The sequence below is a fragment of the Pseudochaenichthys georgianus genome, chromosome 21 (genome assembly GCF_902827115.2).
Source record: "Pseudochaenichthys georgianus chromosome 21, fPseGeo1.2, whole genome shotgun sequence".
Lineage (NCBI taxonomy): Eukaryota > Metazoa > Chordata > Actinopteri > Perciformes > Channichthyidae > Pseudochaenichthys > Pseudochaenichthys georgianus.
Genome location: NC_047523.1, coordinates 37208207 through 37227614, shown reverse-complemented (window position 1 = coordinate 37227614; position 19408 = coordinate 37208207). Strand labels below are relative to the sequence as shown.

The 19408-nt window shown below is 42.9% G+C and overlaps 1 protein-coding gene across 2 annotated transcripts in view; it reads left to right on the top strand.

The window, feature by feature from the left end:
- Positions 1 to 19408, top strand: part of LOC117466963 (diacylglycerol kinase beta) — a 170278-nt gene that overhangs the window by 239 nt on the left and 150631 nt on the right. Inside the window, exon 2 of one of the 2 annotated variants that reach the window (XM_034110500.2) lies at positions 15707 to 15825. The exons of the other annotated variant lie outside the window; for it this stretch is intronic. The gene's annotated coding sequence lies outside the window, so the exon portion shown is untranslated. The remainder of the gene's footprint in view (positions 1 to 15706; positions 15826 to 19408) is intronic. 2 annotated transcript variants of the gene reach the window in all.

The window sequence follows — 19408 nt, the reverse complement described above, 5'->3', positions numbered from 1 at the left end:
AAATGTCTGTCTCGATCTGTTTTGCGTCGATGTTCATGTTGTGTTGTGTACGTGGGATCGCTCTGCTCCACTTCTGCTGCTTCTCATCTGACACATTTCACTCCTTGGTCCTTTCAAACATTCAAAGGCTTTAATGTCATGTGCACAGTAGCTACAGTGGAGTTATGGACATCTTAAGTCCAAGCCTCCTACAACAATGCAACATAAATGTATATAAGACATTAAACAATGAATATAGAGTAGAAATAAAATAACACATTGCTAGACTAATGTACATTCAGAAATGTTGCGCCTTTTCACACCATCAACTTTTTGAAATCACTCTTTGTTACTGTATCCAAACTAGACTTGTGATGTGGGTTTAGGTGCTGCATTGTCTGGTATGGGTTAGTGCATGTGATGTGTGTTTGGGTGGAGAAGGATTCAAAAACAAAATGTCTTTACCTCAACACAAGCCAGATCTATACTGTACTTGGATCAGTTAGTATCCAGTGACGGTGCCACCTCGAAGGGTCAGGTCCGTCTTTTCTGGAGAAAAGAAATCAATAAAGACTCTTTTTCTTGCCAGGCTAATGTAATGAACTCAAAATAAACCGCATTCAGGTGACCTTTGCTAGGGAGTCACAAGACGTCGTTCTGCAGAAGCAAGTGCTGTTAATTAAACCATTTCCAACCAAAGCAATAGACCAAGAGTGTGTATCTTTATTTCAGATTATTTCTAATCTTTTGCTGCCCTTAGTTCTGGGAGTAAGATATATATATCGTTAGCTATAATTGCACAGCTACCACTTTATATTGAACTATAATTAAAAGATGTTTGGGTATATGTTGCACGCGTTAATGTCCCTCCCTTTTTACCGAGAGCGATGCTTCGTCTGACTTCTCGTGATTAATCCGCCGTCAACACGCCTAACTACATCTCATCAAGCAATCGCCAAATGCCATGGTTATTTAGTCCCTGACAGCGTGCACTTGGCTGGTGATAAACATTAGGAGATCTCTGCCCTGAGTCTCCACTGCGAGGATAATAAGCGAGCACACAATCGACAGAGAGGGGGGGGGGGGTACAGGGAGAGGAGGAATAGAGAGGGGGGTACAGGGAGAGGAGGAAGAGAGAGGGTGAAGGGAAGAGGAGGAAGAGAGGGGGGTACAGGGAGAGGAGGAAGAGAGGGGGGGTACAGGGAGAGGAGGAAGAGAGAGGGTGAAGGGAAGAGGAGGAAGAGAGAGGATACAGGGAGAGGAGGAAGAGAGAGGGGATACAGGGAGAGGAGGAAGAGAGAGGGTACAGGGAGAGGAGGAAGAGAGAGGGGATACAGGGAGAGGAGGAAGAGAGAGGGGATACAGGGAGAGGAGGAAGAGAGAGGGTACAGGGAGAGGAGGAAGAGAGAGGGGATACAGGGAGAGGAGGAAGAGAGAGGGGGGTACCGGGAGAGGAGGAAGAGGGGGGGGTACAGGGAGAGGAGGAAGAGAGAGGGTGAAGGGAGAGGAGGAAGAGAGAGGGTGAAGGGAAGAGCATCATTTAGCAGCGCTGTGATATGCAGCTCACGTTCTCTTCAGTCCCACAAGAGAATACGCACTTGATACAGTGTATATCCGCGTGTGTGATTGCAGCTGGTGAGTCAGTGCAGGTCCGATGGAGATGGAGCCTCATGACGATGATCCGCCTGCCATCAGGCAGTAGTTCATCACATGGATTAAGAGGTGAACAATCGCCTGTCTGCACAGAGCCACTCACATCGATTCCTTTTATCATGTCCGCACTGACCTCATTAAAAGAGGACACACTTGTTTTGCAACACCTGTTTCTGGACAAATGAAGCATCTGTTGTGTCTTTCACCTTAAAGCAACATTTAAATAACCGCCCTGTTAATCACTATCAACTAAATAATAGATCATGAATCTTTGAGTGATTACTGTCACTGAAGATTCAGAAGCCTCTGGGATAGCAGCTCCCCTCGCAGGTGACTGAAAGCGTTGTTGTTTTTCTCACCGTTTTACTTCCAGGTATAAATAATACTGACAGGCTGATGTGAAAGCTTAAAGTTTGAGTCATTAAACGTTATAGATGGACGTTTTGTGGGCCTAGTTTATGCTAAAATGAATGAGTTTGAAGAAGCAACAGATTTGATGAAATCCAAGACATGATGATATAGGGGTCGCTTATTATCATCAACTGTATGGAGATGTTACAACAGAGCACCTTTATGAGTGTTTTTAGTCGTGTTTGTGTCCCAGATGAATAAAGGGTATTTAAGAAGTCAAACCAAATGGTAATACTCCTAGCAGGCCTTCCTAGTGTCAGTGGAAGTTAAACATATTACATAGATATCACAAGAATATTTTGTTTAGTTAAATAGAGCTCAGTTTATTCCACCTTAATCAATAACTGTTTTAAAGACGCCCGATTGTGTTTTTTGGGGTGTTCCCTTTCTTGTGGTTTGTTTAATAGGTTTTAGTGCATGTAAATGGTCAGCAAAGGCTACAATCCACGGAGTTTCTGTGAAAAGAGGTTCTTCAGCACAGGAGGTATGATGGTAGCATGGAGACATGTCACAGTAGAGACACAAAATACAAAGATGGACCTGAAAAGGAGCATCATTTTTGTCGTCTTTAAAAGGTAGGGACACACCAAGCTGACACCTAAGAACTGACACAGACGGACCCGACTGTTGCGTCTCCTGCGTCTTGGCCATGTGTCACACTGGAACACACCGCAAAGACTTCAGCCGACGGCCAAGTAGCACATACGAACTGCGCATGCGGGAGTGGCAATAACTGTCCTTACCAGCAGGCGGCGGTAGTGTGTATTCGTCGTTCAAAAGAGGCAACAACCGGAAGACAGACTGCGTGATAACCGAGAGAAGAAGAACAGACTGCGTGATATAAACAAACAACAAATAGCGTGTCCGTTCCATTGTCACTCTACAGCGAGAAGCTCACGGGGCTTTCCCGAACCTGTGTCGAGAGCTGGAGCTAAATAAAATCTCAGATTTGCCTTCTTAATCGTTTGTTTGGGTCCCTCGCTTCCGTTTCGCTTCTCATGCACTGATTCGCTTGCTGAACAGCCAATCAGAGTGATTTTTTTGACCGACAGCCTTTGGCCGATTGCCTACCGAATCGACATGTAGAGTCGGTAGGCAATCGGCCAAAAAGGTGTCGGCACGGCCGAAAAGACCCGACGGTGCGGGACACACCAATCTGAGTAGGGCGACAGGACGCTCATCGTCGGCCTGACATCCATCGACGGCCAAAATCAGCTTGGTGTGTCCGATTCTTAAGACTTTAAGTATTTGATGTAGTCGTATGTTAGGTCAAACGGTATCATGAGGTTTACCTGGCTCAAGTCTATGGATTCAAATAACGTAATCATTATGCCATTAGCATCAAGGAATGTACGATGTCCTTTTTGTTGTTCTGTTTGTGTTTATGTTTCATGTGAAACCTACTTGAGCAGGTCTCCCTTGAAAAAGAGATCAATGATCTCAATGGGATACACCTGGGTAAATAAAGGTTTGAAATTAAATGAAATTGTCCAAATACTAGTAAACTTTGAGTCTTAGACCCCCAGTCTTACACTTTAAAACCTCTGCTATTACTGCTGTTTATTATATGATGTCATAAACTAATAAATGCCTTGAGTTTGTTCTCTTTTAACTGCAGAGGGTAATATCTGTCTCTTTAGCTGCTGTTTGCCATTGAGCAGGATGATTACAGTGAACACTGTGTCTGCTGTAGTCCAAATTCTCTCCATGAAAGTAAACCAAAACAATACATTTAAAGACCTGACACTGAACATCGAGCTGAGGCTGCTATAAAGCTCAGTCAAGCCTGGAGGAGCTGCAGATTAGGTGATAAATCTGTGCAGATTCATCACTACCATCGCTTTTATGCTGTTTTCCCACCGTCATTATACACAAAAAATATATATGTGTATATATATTTAGACGCTTTCAAAACATAAAAGCTACTAGCTAAAAATACTGAATTATGTGATTCTCTACTAAGTTGAAAGTGAAAAACAAAAGTTATCATATTTTTCTATTAAGACGCAAACCAGTAACATCTTTTGATGTGTCCTTCTAATTCAATCTAACCGTGTCGTGCATAATCAGTATTAAGCACTGGATCCAACAGATTGATTTATTTGCGATGTGTTCATCCCAGAAGCTGCTCCTTTATTTTTATTTTCACAAACACTCCTGTCAAGCTCTTGGAAGCAATTCGTTTTTTGATCACAGGAAGAAGACAACTGTTCCTTTTAATGTGTCTTTGTCGTACCGTCTTGTAACATGACACTTCTGGAGCATTTCTATTTGACTCGGTGAATATGTGAAGTAAAGACTTAACGACGAGGCACTTTTTTACAGCTGAAAACTTGACTGGAAAATGTAAAACTCCAGGTGGAAATTCATAAGCCTTGAAAGACATTTATTGAGATTTTCACGTCTTTTTTAATTCTAAATCGGAACTAATTGCTATATGAATAATGTGCATGTATGTAATCACTCAGTACGTGTAAAAAATGCACACTGAGCATTTCAAAACTAAACCTTGTATATTTTGACAGTATTTTTCTGGATGCACTGTAACTGAATGAAATCAACAAACAAGCAAGCCTGGCAATGCAATTAAAAAGTTAAAATGGAGTATTTTTTGGACAGACGGGAAATACTGGGTAACGGTTTCCTGTTGCATGATAGCATGATAGCATGTGCTCGTAGCAGGGGCGGACTGGGACTAAAAATCAGCCCGGGAAACTCGACTGGCCCAACTCAGTACCGCTAGTAGTCAATTGTCAAAGAAGGGGGGGGGGGGGGGTGCTAGTGAATTGTCCGACCGGCCCACTTCGGTACCGGCCCACCTGGAAAGCTCCCGGTATTCCCAATGGCCAGTATGCCCCTGGCTCGTCGTAACCCAAAATAGAAAAAGAGGCCTGTAGGTGACAGCATGCATTTAGGCCAACATGGTATCTGAATAGAGTTCATTCAGTAGCTCTCAGACAGGTCCAACGCCTCCAATTGAATATATCCTGCACACAAGACCCACTGCAGTGCTCTTGTTTCACAACAGGCCTCCAGTTGTATTATGACATACCTTCACTGGAATGTAACTTCAGAGTTTTTAAGATGGCTTTCGAAGAAAATTAGGTCATCAGTTCGGGGTTTTTAACAGTTTTGCATAAAATGTCCCACATTTAAAGACACTTTGAGCCGTTGTATTGGGAGTTGGCAGTATTCATCATGGGTGACAAACATGAGGCTTTATCTTTTTGACAATAGAGGTCTTCCAGTGGTTTGGTGGTGGGGCATTTTTACAATGAAGTATTGCTACTTTTCCTTAACTAAAATATCTATGTACTTTTTCCACCACAACAACACTTTGTATGTCAGTCAGTCAGTTGGCATCCCCCTTCAGACACAGTGCAATCAGTGGTTGTGGGTAGTGTGGCCTTTCCATTCCCCTCAGCGTTTTTTAACACACAATCCCCCAGTGGCCATGACACCCAGGCTGTCCATAAATACTGGTGGTATTTGTGAGGCTACATCCCCTGTAGGTTAGACAGCATGTGAGTCCGGCCTGCAGTGCAGAAAATCATGTCAATCCACAACATAGTGTGAATGTACAGGGAGCTACAGGTGTTAGCTACAAGCAGAACACACTTTCATTTATTTTCCATACAGTTGTGGCTAATCTTCTGCTTTATTATGCTGATGTTCAGGTGTATATCAGTATGTAGTGTCTCTACTTTAAAGAGTCCTCTCCTGCTGATGTTCAGGTGTATATCAGTATGTAGTGTCTCTACTTTAAAGAGTCCTCTCCTGCTGATGTTCAGGTGCATATCAGTATGTAGTGTCTCTACTTTAAAGAGTCCTCTCCTGCTGATGTTCAGGTGTATATCAGTATGTAGTGTCTCTACTTTAAAGAGTCCTCTCCTGCTGATGTTCAGGTGTATATCAGTATGTAGTGTCTCTACTTTAAAGAGTCCTCTCCTGCTGATGTTCAGGTGTATATCAGTATGTAGTGTCTCTACTTTAAAGAGTCCTCTCCTGCTGATGTTCAGGTGTATATCAGTATGTAGTGTCTCTACTTTAAAGAGTCCTCTCCTGCTGATGTTCAGGTGTATATCAGTATGTAGTGTCTCTACTTTAAAGAGTCCTCTCCTGCTGATGTTCAGGTGTATATCAGTATGTAGTGTCTCTACTTTAAAGAGTCCTCTCCTGCTGATGTTCAGGTGTATATCAGTATGTAGTGTCTCTACTTTAAAGAGTCCTCTCCTGCTGATGTTCAGGTGTATATCAGGATGTAGTGTCTCTACTTTAAAGAGTCCTCTCCTGCTGATGTTCAGGTGTATATCAGTATGTAGTGTCTCTACATGTCTCCATGCTTTAATGTTCAAAAAGCTCTTTATTTGTCTCATACTGCCTGTGCTGCAGCACCTCTTTTCACCCTCTGCCTGAAACCAGAGCCCAGTCTGCTCTGATTGGTTAGCTGGCCAGCTCTGTTGTGATTGGGCAAACGCTTAGAGATGTCCTGCCCCTTAGCCTATCACGTACAATGTGTTGGAACGCTAGCCAATAGAAGTGCAAGACTTCAGCCTTTGCAGAACATTTACGTGCACAGAAACCTTTAGAACACACTTAAGGTAAGGGATAACCCCAAAAAGCATAATAGGGCCTCTTTAAAGACTCCATTACGGGTTGAGCGTGAATCAGTGATTCTAAAACGGGGGAAGCCCATTATGAAAATGTATTTACTTAAAAGCTCAACAGTTCCAGATATATGTGTAATATATATATATATTTCAACCATTTAACCATAGCCCAAAATACATCTTTTACATATCCTCGTCATGAATTCCAAAGCTCCAAATAGCTCCGACAACACCTGCTGCAGGCAGACGATGACTAACGCTGTGAGGAAGATGTGACATTGAAGCTGTGAAAAAACTCCCATGATTCATTCTCTGCAGACGGAAAGAAAGAAAAGATCACATTTAAAATGAAAGTGGAAACAGTGATTTTCTGATAACAGGGGCGAGAGGTGAAGATAGTCTGGGACAAGAGGCAGGGAAAATGTGTGTGTGTGTTTCGGTGCTGTGTGTGTCTTGACAAGGGATCAGCAGCGCTCCTTGTATGGGTACAGATGGATCCCAGAGTGCAGCCCCTAAGGTTAACTGTGCCCACTTGCAGTTCATTCTGTGTCACTAAATGTGTCCTGAATGAGGTCTTTGGCCTTTTGACCCCCCCCCCCCCCTTTGCCCTTTGGAGCCCCCCCACTGAAAACCTCCGACAGGAAGAAACTCTGGAGCAAAACATCAAATAAAATCCACCCTGGCAGAAATGTTTCCCACATCATTTCGTCCCAAAACAAAGCACTTCTCAGAGTAAAAGCTCTTAATTTGGAGAGTCCTCTTCCCCTGTACTGTGGCTGCTAATTCCCTCCGTACACCTTATAGGCAGTAAATACACAACATGCGCGTCTGTCCATAAGAAGAGAATATGTTTTGTAGCAAGAAGGTATAATATGCAACAGGAACCTACACACAGTGGACATGATGCATTGCAGCAATTAGGTATAAGACGCAGGAAACAAAGAGGCATGTAATGGTATATTGGAATTACGTGCAGCCCTTTGGCTACTCCCCAACAAGTTTATTTGTTATGCACACCATCAAATCAGTTTTATGATGTTAGTGCTATGGTAAAGGAAAGGGAACTGTATAGATGGTAGAGAGATAGATGGGTATATGTAGTTGTCATGCCTACTGTAAGTAAAAGCTTTAGTTGGAAACAAACAGCAGCCTGCTTTTAATTTTGTTTTCTTCTGTTGACCCATCCACTCCCTCCTCTCACTATCTGTACTACAACACAGGCTCACCTGACTTTTTCCATGGCTTTACAACTTGGACGTTAAAGGTCCCGAGTCATGGCCATTTCTACTGATCATAATTCCATTGTTGAGGTCTACTAGAATAGATTTACATTGTTCAATGTTCCAAACTCACATTGGTTTCTCACGGCATCTCTGTAAAGTGTGTGTATTCACTCTCTGTCCTCCACGGCTTGTTGGAGCTCCTGCCGGATTGGTCCATTTAGACGTTACGTCACTATACTCAGGAAGAAAAAAAATGGAAAAAAGAGAAATCTCCAACGAGGCGTTCTGGGGCAGCATAGACAGGTATTTTCTGTGTTAGTTGTACTCGCTACAGGGTGTGCTTTGAGGGTGTGTGACTCTGCAGACCGTTCACATGCAGAAAAAGCTTCATAACACACAAGCTCCTAAAGTAGAGTTATAGTCGGGGTGGCCTTTGAGTACATTTTCCTTCAATTGTCTTGGCACAAAAGTCACTTGTCTGGGTAAAAATGAGTTTTTTATTTCTGTTTGAGAACTCAGCATCATAAAATAACAATTCAGATTTAAAAAAAACAGTTACGAGAGTTAGGTATTTTTGTTGTTTAGCTAATCTCAACACATAGTTTTGGGTCACTACGATTCAGTGAGAGCAAGTCACACATTTTAAGGTTGGTGCTTCGAAATGTCTTCCAGTTTGTCCTTGTACGCTGCCGGACCTAACGACAGCGTTTCGTATCCCGTACCCCCTAAACAAATGTGTAATTTGTGATCTTTGGCAACATAAATAAAATGTGAGATTGATAACATAATCGTTGTAGCACCTAATACTAACTAGCAAACGCACTTAACATTAGTTTGCTCCGAGCAGACACCGCAGAACTTCACCCCCTTACACTTCTCAGTTGTAATGTTAGTCTGCTTTCCTGAAAGAACATCACACTGTTCTTCTGAGGTCAACTCTGCAAAACACTTGGATCAATCAATGCGTTTTCAGTTGGACGTGTCATGTGGAAAACATGCAGTTGTTTAAAATCACTATATTAGAATAGATGGCCTCAATCCTGAAGTAACACCTTATTGTTTATCACTTCTAATGTGTTGGAATGGGCAAGTACAGTTCCCTTCTACTTGTCCTACAAGAAATCCACGTGTCCCGGACATACGTTTTGTCCGGCAGGAGTTTAAGATGTGCCCAGTTTCTCTCACAGACTTTGATCCACTAAGTCATTGAGAGCCAGGACTGTGCTGCAGGGAAATCAGCCCTTGATGCACACACTCTATAAGCAATAGAGGTACACACACAAAAACAATGTCGGTGTGTTATCAAAACTACAAATTGCCTGGCTTCGAAAATGGCCTTTCTTTTTTGCTCAAGCACGGTGAGCGTTTTTTTTATTAAGCATCCTAGTTTTCTACTAAGAGCCATTACAGGCGCTAATTTGTCTGAACAAAGCAGTGGAAACCTGCCATTGGATGGAGGTAATTGAAGTGCTTGAAGTGCTTCAGTGACAAAGACTGAAGAATTGGCCCACTTTTGGTCTCAAGGGTGAAAGACTTAAAACCTCAGCCCACTCACACTTGAGCCGTTTGATTTCCTTAGTCTAAGGAAAGCGATGATGAGGGCAAAACTGAGGATTCCAGGCACCCACGCACACACACGTCTACACACACTTGGGTCATGTGGAAATGCAAGGCAGACATACTTTACTTCTGCAGGTGTGCAACGCTTTTACAGTCAGAAAGCACGCTGCCATATTCATAATGCATGCAGCTAATGTGCACGCATAATAATTTAAAGTACGCATTCAGCCCCTGTGATTTCCCTGTCCGGCTGAAGAGCTGGTTTGGAGGAAGCGCTCCTGTTGGGAGGTTCGTTTCTTTGTGTAGCACCCTGCAGATGTAGCAGTTAAGCATCATGTGTGTGTTATTATGAACACTCGAATAACCAATGGCTTCTCATGAGACAATTAGTGTACTCAAGGACTTTGGGTGATGGTCGTTAATATGGCTGACTACATTTATGTTAAGCTAACCTCCAACCTGTCTCCAAGCCGGGAGAATTATAGCACCTTCTGTTAAAGTTGTTAATCGGCCTAAAAGGACGTTTCTATGCAGTGCTGGAAATACTGTCGATCTCCTTTTTAAGAGCAAAGATAACATTTAGATAATATTATCTTAATTGATCCCAAATAAGAAATTGTTTTGTAACAGTGTGAAGCTGACCGTTGAGCAGCCCAGACCAAGCAAGGAGGCAGAGGCAGAACGTCCAAAAATATAACCCGACGTGGGCATTTATTAAAATCATGGGCACAAAGTTCACCGCCTCAATCCTGCTGTTCTCCTTGCACACATCCTGCAGCCACAAGGATCTCACACACACACCCAGCCCTCCCAACAGACAGGGCAACAGAGGCTGAATACACACACTCCAATCATCACAACAAGACACAGGTGAGGGGGGAGGAGACACCACAGGACACCAGGTGAGGGGGGAGGAGACACCACAGGACACCAGGTGCACACCGTCATCAGCCACAGACAACCTATACTGTGCAATCACGCTATAAAGTGCCATATTACCCGGCCTGAAGCCGTCAGTCCAAGTTACAAACGGCAAGATGTAAAAAAACATGTGTATACACTACAGGTATATTTAAATCTTAATGACACACAACGAGCAGCTGAGCTCTAAGATTGTACACATTATTTAAGTGCTCCTAACACTAGGATGGGTCAAATGCAGAGAAACCATAGTAAGTAGGCCCACTGTGTGATGACAATAAAAGTATAAACATTTTTTTTTAAAGTGCTTCATCCAGCAAATAGTTTTTTTCTGGAGAACTTGCATCAAATACATATTAAGCTTCAATTAAGAAAAAAATAACGAATCATTGCAATGCATCGGTAAGGAGCCGTCTTGTTATGCAGGTGCAAATTAGAGCTTGGATCTGTGGGGTTCTTGGAGTCGCTCAGTAAGCTCCTGACCCATTTCCGGGCTATATTTAGCATGGACTATGAAGATGATCTAAGTGCTGAAGAGGACTGATGTTTGATGCCGAAAAGCTGACGTTGGTGTCCATTTAATCGCATCGACGCTCACTCCTCGGCTTCCTGCAGCAGACGTGCCCTCACAGAGAGTCTGCATCGAGCTTCTCTCTGCTATCAGGACCTCGACAGCTTCTTCCTGCCGAGCCCACCGCTTCCTGCTCCGCGCGCTGCAGGGGAATGTCAGTTAGACGCATCCTGTCTGGCATCTCACTTTCAGTTTGACAGACCCAACCCCAAACAGACCCCCAGACCCTCTCCTTCTCCACCTCCACTGCATGTGTGCATGTGCATGGAGGGTCCCAATTAATTTAGCCAGGAGCAGAATCAAACCCATTTATTTTGGAATGCACTGACAGGATGAGATGACGGTAAATGAAGCTCCCATGCATGTCAGTTGTAAAGTAGAAAAAGAGACCAACAAATGAAACTTAAGGTCATGATATAAACATTACAACTAGTATTGCTCCCATCTTCCTCTGCAAATGAGGGGAACATTGAAATTAGCTGCAACACTTTTTCTTCTACAATAACAGCTGATCCAAACAAACGTGTGGGGTGTAGAAGTTATGAAATACTCCGATAGGAAGTCCGCATCCATCCTGACTTAACCTGCTGTCCTAACTGACCATTTGCAACAAAGTGTGTGTCCAAAAACACATACAAATAATTCAAATGAAGACCTACTTAATTCAATCCTGGGGGGAAATGAAATGTTGTTCACTTTACAATACATTACACACATTGTCCAAACATACCCACATGCACAAACATGCCCTATACACACAAGCAGTGGGCAAATAGGCTGCTGATGGTTTGGAGCCATTGAGCAAAATGCCCAGGAGGAACCGGAACCTCTGCAGCTTTTGGTCAGCAGATTGTATTTCGGTTCGATTGGGACTCGAACCGGCGACCCTTCGGTTCCCAAGATGAGTCCCGATAGAAACAGTGACATGCAAACATTTACTGCTTGAAATAAGACTTTTTATATTGTCCTCCAGATGTTAACAACTTCAAGATAAAAAAAATTACTCACGCACTTGTGTACTGAAGAACCATTATGAAATACTCTTACTTTAATATTTAAACATTATGGCTGCAATGAAACCTTAAAGGTGGGGTAGGTAATTTTGGAGAAACCGGCTCGAGTGCGCTAGAATTAGAAAATACACAGCTGGAACAAACCTGCCCCTTCCTCACAGAGCCCCTCCTCCAACACACACGGACGCGCACATGACCAATGAGGGCACGAGATCAGTGTGTGCCCCGATTGAAGGCTGACAGGCAGGTAGGCCATCCAGTTATTTTAGCCGGCTCAGATGATTGGTCGTGCTTTTTACAGCGCCACGGCTTCCACAGATGATATTTCTTTATGGATTTGTTGTCAAAGCATTTCAGATATTCATTGCTATCGGGATGTTAAGAGCATTCCATGGAATATAACAAAAAGTGTATCTCGAGCCGGTTTCTCAAACTTACCTACCCCACCTTTAAAGAAGGAGTTACTAGTGCCGAGAGTGAAACTATAGAATCAGATGAAGCTCATTCCCTGTATGTCTGTTTTGAATTGGGTCGAATTAAAGCACACTGCTAACGATGAGCTGCACAGGTCTGACTCTGGATCAGCTCTCCACTTTCCCTCTGCGGACATAATTATGTCAGAGCTCCGGTTTCTGTTAACCCTCCTCTTCAGTGTTTTCCCTCTAATCATCGTCAGTATCCAAATTTGGCCGCGATGCTCTCCGCACCCGGGTTACGTCTTGGAACACCTCTTGAATGTTCAGACATAACAACATCAGACGGGAGAGTTGGACTCGATCTAGTGAAGATTAAACGAGCCACCCTCAGCTGTGTGCTACATTAGGTTTAGTTTAGGCTTATAACATCTGGCTTATGTGACCTTGAACATTTTCACTGTGGTATGTTATCAAACACCTTTTATGGAGGTCGGACAGTTGTATTAACAAAATGTGAGACTTAATATTAGCTATTAGATATCAAAAGTGGGACGAGGTCATTGTTTTACAAGTCACTGGTTTCTCTCAAGTCTTTGCATTCATGTCCCAAATAAATCATAATTAACAGCCATTTAGCAGGAGTTAAAAGTATAATACAATTGTAAACATTGAATATATGCATACACACAGTAGAAGTGTATCTAAAGAATACACAAAATAAAACATACAGAATCATGCAACCCTTTTCTCTGTACTGAGGTGTGTTGTCTTGCTTCCAGTCTGTATGCCAAGCTAAAGCCATTTCTTATCCTTTATGGACGTCATGAATTAATGGCTAAGTTTGTTTCCATTTGTTTTTGATACGCCAACTTTCCACTTGAGTCATATCTTGAATGGGATCTTGTTTTTCCAGCGTTTGCAGTCTTTGATGCATCATTTGAAAATGGAAATGGTCTCATTTGTTGCAATCAACTCTCCGCCAGAAAGTTAAAATTGAACATATTTACCAAAATATTAATTTAGGGTGTCTCTCCAACCTTTTCTTTCTCAATAAGTGAGTGAAAACAGACCGGACCAAAAGGACAATCAGTGGAATGATCTGCTGCCTCTGTGCTGAGGCTTAGACAAAAGGCAGTGACTCACAGCCTTTAGGTGTTGATGAAGAAAGAGGCGAAGATGAATAGTTATTTACACCTCCACGGCACATTATGTTCATTACAGACTCCGTCTCTTCCACTCTGAGTGCTGGAAAAAAAGCTGTGGCCACTTAGGAAACAAACAAACAAATGCGGTTAATTCATAAAACCCAGATCATCTTTAAATGCGTTTAAATGTCCCATGTCATGCTTTTCCGGTTATCACCCGTCCCCTTGTTGTTATGAAGCTTGTTCTGCATGTGAACGGTCTGCAGTCACAAACCCTCAGAGTGCACCCTGTAGCGAGTAAAGCTCTAACACAGAGAAGACCCGTCTGCCCCAGAACGCCTCGTTGGACATTTCTCATCTTCCATTGTTTACTTCTTGGGTATAGTGACATAACGTAGCCGTTACTTTTGGACCAATCCGTGGACTTCCTCACACACACACACACACACACTCGGCGAGACGTTGCAAGGCTCGCTGCTGCGAGGAGCGGGACACTGTGAGCTGGCTCACTGGTGTGGGGTCGGCGAGACAGCGAGACACCGCGGAACTCAGCCTGGGCACACACACAAACTCCCAGCCAGGCTGCGGGTGTGTGTTCGGGCTGGGTTTCGCTGTGTCTCGCAGACGGCCACTGGGCTCATATGGAGGGGGGGGGGGGGGGCAGGAGCTCCAACAAGCCGTTTAGGACATAGAGTGAATACACAGAGATGCTGTATGAGAAACCAATGTGAGTTTGGAAAATAGCACAATATAAATCAATCAATCAATCAATGTTTATTTATATAGCCCAATATCACAAATGTTACATTTGTCTCAGTGGTCTTCACAGTGTGTACAGAATATCAGTATGACAATACGACACCCTCTGTCCTTAGACCCTCTGTCCTCAGACCCTCTGTCCTCAGACCCTCTGTCCTTAGACCCTCTGTCCTTAGACCCTCACATCGTACAAGGAAACACTTCCGGAGAAAACCCACAGTTTAAAGGGAACATGGAGAAACCTCAGGGAGAGCAACAGAGGAGGGATCCCTCTCCCAGGACGGACAGACGTGCAATAGATGCCGTGTGTAAATTGAAAAGATAATACATTTGCAACAAATCTATTCTAGTAGACCTCAACAATGGAATTATGATCAGTAGAAAAGGCCATGACACGGGACCTTTAAGCAACTTTCATGTTTATTTGATGGTCAATTATTGGACTGGGAATACAGTTTTGTTTTGTTTGTCAATATTGATAACGGTTAATACTGTGGACGAGTAAATGGATTATCTTTTGCTGCAATATTCACACACCTTTATTAGAACACTATTAAAAGGCTTTTCTCTCGGACGAAGAGGTTGCTGCTTTTGTTTAACATACAGATAACAGTGGTATTTAGTTTGTGTACTCTAACTCTTGTATAGCACTGACAAAAAGACAATGGGATGTTTTCATTGTATTTTGAAATATTGTACAAAGTAAGGTATTTGGCAATATCTCAGAACGATAATCTCCACGGTTTTGATTTTTGAAGCGTTAATGCAATTGCAAGAAACTTAAAGCTATCGTCAGGTTAGACATGAACTACAGTCATCTCACGACTTAAGTCACCCCCCTTAAGGCGGGTTTAGCCTTAATGGGTAAACCTATAATGTTCAGATTGATGACATTTAGGAGTCTCGTTTAGCCACGTGTCGGATACACCTTTTTTTAGAGTCGTAGGAGCTTAACAAATTCATGAGTGAGGTATGGTAAGTGTGCTTTCTCATTTAAGGACATAAGACATTTAGCTGAACTTAAAACATGCACAAACTTTCACTCTTCCCCCCATGTTGCATAACAATGTAGCCTATATTCAGCAACCACTAATTTGACTGTTATTACAAATTGTATTTGAAATGAAGTGTAATTTAATAGTTGTACTGATACATGGGCTGTTTTTTCAAATCTAATCTTTACATGTTGATCTGTTTTATCTGTCTTTGTTGTGGTTGTGCCTCAGGCTCAGTTGATGCATGTCATGTCAGTTACATGTGCTCACAGTAATCCCGGCGATCTCTGACATGGTGCTCCTCTTTGTCGGGCTCTCCGGTGACGTCATTGTTGCCGGACAACCTCGCGACCAAAACAGATTCCCTCTCTGCAGCGGGGCCTCCCCTCGCAGCACGTGCTCCTCTCTCAGTAATTACATACAGATCCCCCCCCTTTTATCCTCCATCAGCAAACATGTCGCCCGTCAGCTGTCCAACATGTAGACCAACAGAGAGCAGCTGGTGGACAGAGAGGGAAAGTACGAGCATTTTAAAGCCTGTCTGTTGGGACTAAAAGCAAAAAATGAAGGTGAGAGATCAGGGTTGAAATGGGAGAGACACAGAATGTGTGTGTGTGTGTGTGTGTGTGTGTGTGTGTGTGTGTGTGTGTGTGTGTGTGTGTGTGTGTGTGTGTGTGTGTGTGTGTGTGTGTGTGTGTGTGTGTGTGTGTGTGTGTGTGTGTGTGTGTGTGTGTGTGTGTGTGTGTGTGTGTGTGTGTGTGTGTGTGTGTGTGTGTGTGTGTGTGTGTGTGTGTGTGTGTGTGTGTGAAAAGGAGAGGGTGATTCTAAGTCTCTATATGCAAAAGGTTGAGTCTGACCAAAGTCAAATGATGCTGATCCGTTCTCACGAGAGTGTTTACAAATGAACTGGCCTGAAGTGACCCTGATACACAGTTCATGTCAGGAGAAGTTTGTTATTGTAGTTTTTAAGTAGTATTTTATTCATTAATTATGCAGTATTTACAGGAGAAACACCCAAAATATATGTGTATCGTCCATAATGCATCCAAATACTTTACAATACTAACATTACATTTTGCTCTTTCCAAAACGACCTTACATATATCCTTTAGCTTATAAGCCATATGATTGTATTCCATGGTGGATACGTCTCAATTTACCCAAATATTTGAAGTAGGCCTACTACAACTTTGTCAGATTGAATGGTACAGAAATACTTCAGAATACTGTGTTCCTAGTATGACTTGCAGTGGCTCGTATCATGATGGGATGATTTCATGCTAAATCCAAACCGTTTTCTTTTCCTTGCAGTGGAGAACCTTTTCTAAAAATACTCTTTATTTTCCCTTGGTGAATTCAAAAGAAGTCACTCGTGCTTTTATCTTTGCTCCCTGGGAACTATGTGTACTCTGGCATCAGTCAGAAGGCCAACTTGCAAAAAATGCAAAATCATTTGAAACCTTTCTACCAGAGTCCAGTTGGTGTCCCAGGTGACTTTAGTAACAGAGTGAATGTCAGCTGCTCAGTCTCAACAACAATTTGATTTATTAGAAGCACACTGATGCATTTCATACCGTTAACGACGGCTCTGTTTAATTTAAGTGATCCAGGAGCTGAGTCAGCAGCGCAGCACTCTCACTAATGCATCAAATATATCGGTCATTATAAAGACCGACTGCTATGGGCGTTATATATGTGAGAAAGGGATATAAGGTGCATTACATTTTGTTCCTTTGCAAGCACATATGTTATTCTGGTTATTACTATATGCCAAACGTATATAGAATTAGACTTAATAAGGTCAGAACATGCACTGTATTGCATAGTTTTACATGTAATAAGAAAAACACATATTTTGTGTCATTACGGTTTGAGGACATGGACTGAATTCCAGTTTGAACTACCTTCAGCTATTTGGAAGTCAAACTTAAATAACAGATTCAGAAATAACATCAACTTCAAACCTAAAAATAGCCAAATAAATAACAACGTGTTTCTTAATTTCTAGAGGTCTCTATTGATGCATAGTTTTGGTTTATTTGTCCAAGTTTTGAGAATTCCACGTGTGAATCGCTGCCAGATTTCATCCGTGGGAATAAAAGCTCCCAATAAATTACATGAAAAAGCACATGTTCAATGTTGCATTGGATAAATTATTTCCACATTTACTCTTCTGCTGGTTTTTTTATACAGTGCCACAGTGACGCGTCCTAAAACCCGGAATTAAGTTAGCATTTTACCACTTCCGGTTCCTTCGACCAAAAGCAACGCAATCTCTCCATAGCATGTTGGAAAATAGCTGAACTAAGGTCTGCGGTTGAGACACGTTGAAGAGACGGATCACGTTTTGTTCTACGACATCAAACACATCAGCAGTGACCCCACTGGTGATTTCTGAAGAGTTTACGTGTCTGAAAAACGATGGTTGTTACCAAGTGGCTGAATAGGACTACAGAAGATGTTGAGGCCGTTTTACGTCATTACACCGAACACGTAAACACTCCCGCTAAGTTTGTTTGCCCTGTTCTGCTTGAAAGCAAGTTCCTGCTGTCACTACCCGATCCGTCCCCCTGCCCGATCGGTTCTGCGCATGTGCGAGAGGGTCCGCCATGTTGGACAACTCCGGACGGCAACACCAGATGGACACTTGACACAGTGGCTTTTAGCAAAACTCAAAAAGAAAAACCGAGAGAGATGAGGTATTGTTATTACAACGTGACTTCACTATTATTTAACAACTCTTTTTATTGGGTTCTTTTATTTGGGGTTAAGTACATTGTCAGAATAAGTGAGAAATGGATTTAACTTCTGTTAGACAGCTATCATACTGAATACATATTTACTGTGAATGTGTGCAAACATGTATGGCATATGGCTGTCCAACAGACGTTAAATCCATTTCTCACATATTCTGACAATGTACTTAACCCCAAATAAAAGAACCCAATACAAAGAGTTGTTAAATAATAGTGAAGTCACGTTGTAATAACAATAACTCATCTCTCTCGGTTTTTCTTTTTGAGCTTTGCTAAAAGCCACTGTGTCAACTCTCCATCGTGGGTTGCCGTCCGGAGTTGTCCAATATGGCGGACCATCTCGCACATGCGCAGTACCGATCGGGCAGGGTGACGGATCAGGTAGTGACAACTGCCTCCTCCAAACTGTTCAAACAAACGCTTCAACTTGTACCATTTATGGCGCGTTTCCACTGCAGGCCTCGCTCGGTTTGGTTAGGCCTTATTAGGCCCGGCTCACTTTAATGCTGCGCTTCCATTACAGTTTAGGAACTGGGGTAGTTACTATAGTAACGCACTAACGCAGTGTAGGCGGAGCCGTGACGTCATCTTCAATGCGCACCCCAGAAAAACAACACAGCCGTTAGCTGTTAGCACTCAGAGCTCACAGCTCCTCATATCTGTTCAGAAACTAGACAAAAGTTAAACAAGTCCAAACCACAGACTGTCTGTGTCATGGAGGATACAGTCGCTGGTTTATTTATGTCTGTATAGGCCGTTGTTGTGAGTGAGGACGGTCGGAGCATATACAACGTTAGCTTAGCCAAGCTCCATTTAGAAAGCACGCATTTTAAAGGGTTTTCCGCCTGCCGTCTGTCTGCAGACTTGTCAAAGCATTAATTCATGGTTTTTACTAACCGGTATCAGTATGTTGTTACTTCGGCATCATTTTGAAACGTGTATTACAATTAAATCACGGTCAAATATGTTCATCTTGTTGTAGTTGTAGCCCCCTTGCCAGCGATTCTCTCTCGAGTTTAGCATGCTCAGCCCGACTCAGCCTGGTTGTTCCTGGCCCTAGAACCACGATTTAATCGGGCCAGAAAAAAGGTGAAAAAGTCGCCCCGGGCCAAAACTAGGTCAAGTGGAAGCGCAACCAAAATCGGGCCCCGCACGGCTCGGCACGCTTAAAGCGAGCTACCCGCTGCAGCGGAAACGCGCCGTTAGAGTCTGTAGTTTTGAATATGGATCTTAAGTCGGCGTGACGTTGAAGCAGCGACCCTGCTGTAGGTCCTTTATAGCATAACGTTAGCATTTTGCTTCTGGCGACTAGATTTATGATTCGAAAATGATAAAAGCAGGATAGACATGTGGAGATAATCCGGCTGAACAAAACGTGATCCGTCTCTTAAATGTG